The 7,678-nt window shown below is 34.8% G+C and overlaps 1 pseudogene; it reads right to left on the bottom strand.

The window, feature by feature from the left end:
• Positions 1 to 4,691: 4,691 nt before the first annotated feature.
• LOC138155132 (OCIA domain-containing protein 1-like) overlaps positions 4,692 to 7,678 on the bottom strand; it is a 37,526-nt pseudogene continuing 34,539 nt past the window's right edge.

The raw sequence follows: 7,678 nt of genomic DNA, 5'->3' as shown, positions 1-7,678 counted from the left end.
TGGGATTGACAAGCTCTGGGTTTTAACACAATCAATCTAAAAACCAAGCCAATACAGGGGGATCTTTAAATTCCATTACTATTACAGACCTGCTTGGATCTGGGTTGCTGTCTTGGGTGGTGATCCTGGGGTGAGAAATTCTAGTGTGCCAGAGCTTGTGGTGGCTGTAGAGAAAGCACTCTCCTCAGACCTCTGACAACATTTGTGAAAACCCCAGTGATTTGGGACAAATCTCTCTCTACTCTGGAAGCAGAGTTCTACCATGGCAAAGAGCTCAAAAGTCAAGTAATTGACTGGCAAGATGAGCAAGCAGAAGAAGCACAACCAGACCATAGAATCCTTTTTTGGGCACAAAAAGGATCAAAACATGGAACCAGAAGAAGTCAACAAAGTCAAAACTCCTGCATCAAAAGCTTCCAAGAAAAAATATGAATGGGTTATAGGCCAGGCAGGATCTCAAGAAGGATTTTGAAAATCAAGTAAGAGAAGTGGAGGAAAAATTGGGAAGACAAATGAGAATGATGCAAGAAAATAACAAAAAGTGAGTCAACAACCTGCTAAAGGAGACCCCCAAAATACTGAAGAAATAACGCCTTAAAAATTAAACTAAGTCAAATGGCAAAAGAGGCCCAAAAAGCCAATAAGGAGAAGAATTCCTTAAAAAGCCAAATTTGCCAGATGGAAAAGGAATTTCAAAAACTCACTGAAGGGAATAATACCTTCAAAATTAGATTGGAGCAAATGGAAGCTAATGGCTTTATGAGAAATCAAGCTACTACAAAACAGATCCAAACAAGTGGAAAAATAGAAGGCAATGTGAAGTATCTGACTGGAAAAAGCACTGACATGGAAAATAGATTCAGGAGAGAGAATATAAAAATTATTGGACTACTTGAAAGCCATGATTTAAAAAAAAAGCTTAGAAATCATCCTTCAAGAAATTCTCAAGGAAAATTCCCCTGATATTCTAGAACCAGAAGGCAAAATAGAAATTGACAGAATTCACTGATCATCCCTTTGAAAAGATCCCCAAAAGAAACTCCTAAGAATATCATAGCCAGATTACTGAGCTCCCAGGTCAAGGAGAAAATATGACAATCAGGAAGAAGCAATTTGAGTATTGTGAAAACATAATCAGGATAACACAAGATCTAGCAGCTTCTACTTTAAGGAATCAATGGGCTTGGAATATGATATTTTGGAGGTCAAAGGAGCTAGGACTAAAATCAAGAATAACCTACCCAGCAAAACTGAGTATAATGCTTCATGGGAAAATATGGTCATTCAATGAAAGAGAAGACTTTCAAGTATTCTTGATGAAATAACCAAAGCTGAACAGCTGACTTTCAAATACAAGAAGCATGACAAGGTAAATAGGAAAAAAAATGATAAGGAACTTATTAAAGTTGAGCTATTTACATTCCTACATGGAAAAATGATAATTGTAACTCATGAGACTTTTCTCAGTATGAGGATAGTTGAAGGGAATATATATGTATATATGTATACATATATGTGTATATATAGGAGGGTGTATGCATGTATAAATATATATGTGAGTGTGTGTATATGTGTGTACATGTATGCACAGAGGGCACAGGATCAGTTGAATATGAAGGGATGATATCTAAAAAATAATATTAAGAGGTGAGAGAGGAATATAATGAGAGGAGAAAGGAAGAGATCGGATAGGGTAAATTATCCCATATAAAAGAGCCAAGAGAAAACTGTTACAGTAGAGGGAAAGAGCAGGAAGGTGAAAGGGAATGGGTCAACCTTACTCTCATTGATTTTGGCTTAAGGAGGGAATAACATACACATTCAATTGAGTATCTTACCCTACAGGAAAATAGGGGGAAGAGAATAAGAGGGGGGATGATAGAAGGGAGGACAGATTGGGGGAGAGGGTAGTTGGAAGCACACACTTTTGAAACGGATGGGTGTAAAACTAGAAAACAGAATAAGTGGGGGTCAGGATAGGATGGAAGGAAATATGTTTATTCTTTCACAGTATATCTAATATGGAAACTTTTTCTGTAACTACACATGTACAACCTATATTGAATTGCTTATTTTTTTCCAGTGGGGGTGAGTGAGGAGGGAAGAAAGGAAAGAATCTGGAAATCAAAGCTTTAAAAACAAATGTTAAAAAAATTTTACATGCAATTTGGAAATAAGATATACAGGCATTGGGGTATAGAAATCCATCTTGCCCTACTAGGAAGTTAAAGGGGGATTGGGGGAGGATATAAGAGAGAGCACATTTGGGGAAGGGGTATTCAGTAAACTCATTATTTTGGGGTGGGAGGTAGGAGAAAAAAGACAGGGAGAAAATTCATAACTCAAAATCTTGTGGAAATGAGTGTTTAAAACTAAAAATAAACTAGTAAAAATTATAAATAAATTTTAAAAATTGCATGTGATCCAGAGAAATAACTATGGAGTTTGAATGCAGAGCAAAAGTGGTCTATTTTCTTTCTAATTTTTTTTTTCTCATGGTTCTTCCCATTCATTCTAATTCTCCTTTACAACATGACTAATATGAAAATATGTTTAATAAGATTGTATATGTAGAACCTATGTCTAATTGCACATTGTCTTGGGGAGGGGGTGAAGGGAAAGGGAAGAAATTTAAAACTTACAGAAGTGAATGTTGAAAACTAAAAATAAGTAATTTTTTTAAAACAGAATAGTTAACTGTTAGTTTACCATGTTCTCTGAAATCTTGGATTTCAATTCCCATTTGTGAATGATCTTTCTTAATCTCTTCTTGCTACAGAAGAGAGAAACATAATAAGAGCTGGTTATTTCTGCAAAAAAAATTGTGTGTGCTTGTGTAGAGGAGAGAGCATCTTGGGGTTGTTAAATGCCCTGTGAATTTTTCCAAATATAATTTAAAAACAAGCTATATGTTAAAATCATATGGGCAGAAATTCCATCATTAGAAAATAATTTTGGGGGGGGGAATAAAGCACTTTGTAGATCACTCTGAGACAATTTCTTGTAAACAAAAGGCATAACCATAATGTTACTGTTAATTTGTCCATTGTTAATAGAGTTGTATCAGAAGCCACAAGAATTGGAAGAGAAAAATACTTTAGAGGAAATAAAATGGTAAGATTTTATGGGAGGCTTAAGGAGCAGAGGGAGAGATTAAGAATAAGAGGTTGTTTAGGAAGATATGAGTGATGTGTTTCAAATGGGGTTTCTGCACAATATAGAGTCTTTGACAGTAGAGTGTACATTCATTGAGTGTACATGAAAAGAAGATAGTGTGTTTAAGAGGGTTAAGGATGATGAATAGGAAATGGATACACCACTGATGATACATTTCACTGACCTCATGATTTTATTTAATCCTGCCTTGCTCAGATGAAACAGAAAATACCTCCAAATGAGGACAACAAAAACAAACAAAAAACAAATAAGTAAAGAAATAACTAGAAACAAAGAATTTAGCCTTTAGCTCAATCAATGACCCTAGGTTATCAATGAAAAAAAGGCCCTGTCATGATGAGTGGATGGACAAATATGACAGAAAAAAAGTCTTATAAGAAGGAATTAATAGAAATAGGGATCACTGAATGTCAGTGAGAGGAAAGCACTATAAAAATGTAAGGAATTAAGAAAAAATGGACAAAAAGTAGACATGTGATGTTTCAGATAAAAATATATCATTACAGAAGAACGGGTCTTGGTCCCAATGTAAGAATTGCATGTCACTTAAAATCTCAGTGTCTCAGATGCCTATTGAAAATAAAAAGATATTTATGAGTTTATCTATAGGGTTTCTGAAAGAAGAAAAATTCTATATGTAGTCTTCTGATGTGCTACCTTATTCAGCTTCTGGTACCACAATAATGAAAACAAAGACCTTGGATTTAATACAAAAGAAAAAGAAAGATTACTCTTTCCCATCCAAGTGCATAATGCTTTTGTTTGATACATTTAATGATGGAGAAATCAACAACAGAACAAAAAGATTGAGTGGGAAAGGAGAGAAGAATAGAACACTCTACTGTAATTATATCTTCCACTGAAAGACAGCAGATGTTCTTTGAGAAGCCCCTAATGGTCCATGCTACTTACTATGCTGTGACTCAGAACATGACAGCATGTGTTCTCTTTCAGAATTGAACTCTTGTGAAAAGAGATGGAAGTCATCAATTTTTCTCTGATTATTGTGACTAGAATCCACTAGCAGTGCCATGAGAAGTATAGACAGAAGATTCGTTTTCAAAGTCTCTTTCCATTCCTAATCTAGGAGTCATATTTCACTCTAGAGATGATTCTGCTTTATTTTAAATTTAGATGCCAGTTATACTACCTAGAGGCTCCTAAACATGCCCATCAGCTTTCATCCTATATTCTTGAGACATTGGCACATAGTGCATTTTGTGAGCCATGCAAATGTTGAGGACCCAGGGGAGTTTCAAATAGTAATGCAGTCAGGCTTTAGGTTTTAGAAGGAAAGTGAAACAGGAGTCAGACAAATGGTATATTTTCCTTTTAAAACGAATAAGCAAAAAGTCTATTTTATGGAAAGTAAGAAATATTGTTGTTCTGTCCTAATAAAATCCATAATACTCTTTATTTGTTCACAAAAGAAAAGAGATTAGTTACTATAGAATGGGAGGAGATGTGAGACTGGGGAATTGCTTCAGGGTAAATGTGAAGTTAAAAAAAATCATTCAAACAAGAATCTATAAGAAGACACATAAAAAATTGAAAAGGGGATAAATAGAGGAAAGCAACAGTGTCAAACAAGCCCCAGGTCCCTCTGGTACTGAATAAAAGCAATGTGTTAAACCAGAAGAGAGAGCTAGGGTCTCTATACTATACACAGTTCACAAAGCTTACTATGGAAGGGGAGCAGGGATGTCCTATTCTACTGGGCTTAATAAAAGAAACTGGCTCAAAGCAGAGAAATAAATAGTTGTGAGACTTGCTCAGCTGTATTACAGAGACCTATATTGCCAAAGAGCAACAACCTTCATGGGAGAAACATGATATTTCATATTGGTTCTAAAAAGAATCAAACTCTGGGCTAAATCAGGGTGATGACCTCATTTTCATGAAGAGTGTAAATCTCGTAACTCACTCTTTTTAACATGAGCATCAAAGAGAAATGCCAAACATTTTAAGGCTCCTATCAGCTTAATAAAAAGTGGAGCTACCCAACTTTTGGAATATATAGTGAAGATTATTCCCTTTGATTCATGAAGTTTCACCAAAAACGAATCTTATTGGCATAGTAGAAATGTGTCTACTTGGTCTCCACCTGCATGTCCCAACATCTTATTTAAATAGAACTGTATTTATTCATTCATTCAACAGTTGGCAGTACCCTTAGTTTAGTCATAGAAGGAACACTGGACTTGGAGTCAGGTGGTTCTGGGTTTGAGTCCCAGCACTAGTCTTATAAACTTTATGGGCTAATCACTTAAATCCTCTAAACCTTAATTTTCCCATTTATAAAATGGGAATAATAATACATGTACTATCTTCCTGAAAAGGTTGCAGTGAATAAAACACTTTGCAGATCTATGAGGCCTATATTTGTGAGTAGTTCTTATTAATAAATAGTAATTAAGTGTTAACTATGGACACATAATGCACTATAGTAGACACTGTGGAAAGATTTTTTAAAAAGATAAGGAAGATTTTTGTTGCTGTCTTGAAGACCTTGAAATCCAGTAGGAGATAGAGAAACATAAAATTATATAATAATATAAATATTATATAATTATATATAACAATGTATAATTATATCATAAATATAAAATATAAAAAGTACAAATTAATATTTTGCAAATACATGAGGGTTAAAATGAGATGAGATGAAAGATCTTTTTAGTTTGGGATGGATTCATTAAAGCTTCACTAAGGAAGTAACATCTGATCTGGGTAGAATGTCAGTAGGCAGAGATGAGAGATGGGGAGAAAATTCTTGTTTCATCAACCAGCATGGGTATTTAACAAAAATGTAGAGTTTGTGAGAAGGAAGAATATGAAATATGATTTGAAAGGTGGGTTTCAACTGGCATGCAGAGTACTTTGCCTAGGAAGCCATTGAAAAATTTTGAGTAGTGGAATAATATAATCAAAACTGTGCATTGATAAGATTTTTCTGAATTGACTGAAATATTTATAGTAGTATTGTTTTTGTAGGGTTCTTTTTTTGGTAGCAAAGAGCTGGAAACAAAGTAGATGCCCAGCAATTGGGCAATGGTTAAACAAATTATGGTTCATGCATGCATGTAATGAAATATTATTGTGCTCTAAAAACAATATATATGGTGAATATAGACAAGCTTGGATAGATTAACATTAACTGATGCAGAATTAAATAAAGAGCCCCCAAAATGATGTATGTATATAATGATTGCAACAATGGGAACAGAGAAGAAACAAAGACAAGAGAACAAGTGAAAATTAAAGTTGCAAAATTGCAAAAATAAGTGTAGCTCCAAAAAAGATATTTGAGAACACACTTCCTTAGATTCTTTTGCAAAGTCAAATATCCATGTAATTGGGACATTACATACATTTTAAATTTTTTGATGTATTAATTAGTTTTATTGTTAGTTTTTTTTCTCTTCTTTCTCTTGCTTTTTTGTGATATGGGATGATTATTTGGTAAGGTGAAGAGGGAGAGATACAGGAAGACATTTAGGCAATGTGAAAACAAAAAAAAATCAATATAATTTTATTTTTATATGATAAATCTGACATCACTTTGCAAAATGAATTGGACGTGAAAAACTAATTGAATAAAATAATAATAAAACATCAATTGAACTTTTTCTATTTGCCAAGTACTATGTTAAAAACTGAAGATACAGATACAGATGCTGTAAGACAACATAGGGGTTCCTAAAAATCAATGCACTATGCAAATTCATGCAATAAAAACCCTTGGGGAAAATAGATTTATGGACACAACACTCAAAACTTCATCAATGACATGTAGAAAGATAGGAAACTAATGAAAATGGTAGCACAGTTATACACATGTTAAATGGTTAAGAAATACATAAATACCACAACAGCAGTAATGCCCTTGGCCTTGTGCTACTACTCACCTAGTTCCTACAGGGCCCATGTTTGCAAAATCTAATCACAACTCAGGGAGGTGGACCTTAGCCATTGTGGAGGGTCAGAGAGGGAGTAAGAACAGATTTACCCTACTCAGTCCACCTTTTGTACCAGAAGATATAGAATAAATATGGTACATATTTTCCTTCACCTTAAATCCATTTCTCTCCCACTCTAATTGGAATATGATTTTCCTCTGATGACACAGCTTCCTTTGACCACCCTTCTGAGAACTCTCTTCACCTACAATCATCCTTGGCTCACTGGTTGAGACAGGGGAGTTGGAATAATCCTTGTTCCCTCTTACCATTTCTAGATTCTTCCCCCTCCCCCCTTCATTCAGTAACCCCTCTTCTTTTTTCATGCTATTCATATCTACCACACAATCAAAATTTGGGTAACTGTGTACCTCCATGTCACTTTACTTCCTTCTTTAGTAAGGTCAGTATCTGGCTTATAACTTTCTTTCCTCCCCAACTCTTGCCCTCATACAAGGGGACTTCATCATACATATTGATTCTCTCTCAAATACCTGTAGCAGCAAGCACCCCAAGCGTTCCCAGGGTGGCTGCTAGCAATA

The sequence above is a fragment of the Petaurus breviceps genome, unplaced genomic scaffold (assembly GCF_028583685.1).
Source record: "Petaurus breviceps papuanus isolate PSGF00001 unplaced genomic scaffold, PetGlider_PUasm1.0 91133, whole genome shotgun sequence".
In the NCBI taxonomy this organism is placed as follows: domain Eukaryota; kingdom Metazoa; phylum Chordata; class Mammalia; order Diprotodontia; family Petauridae; genus Petaurus; species Petaurus breviceps.
Note: the sequence above shows the minus strand (reverse complement) of the source record. Positions and strands in the feature narration are given on the sequence as shown.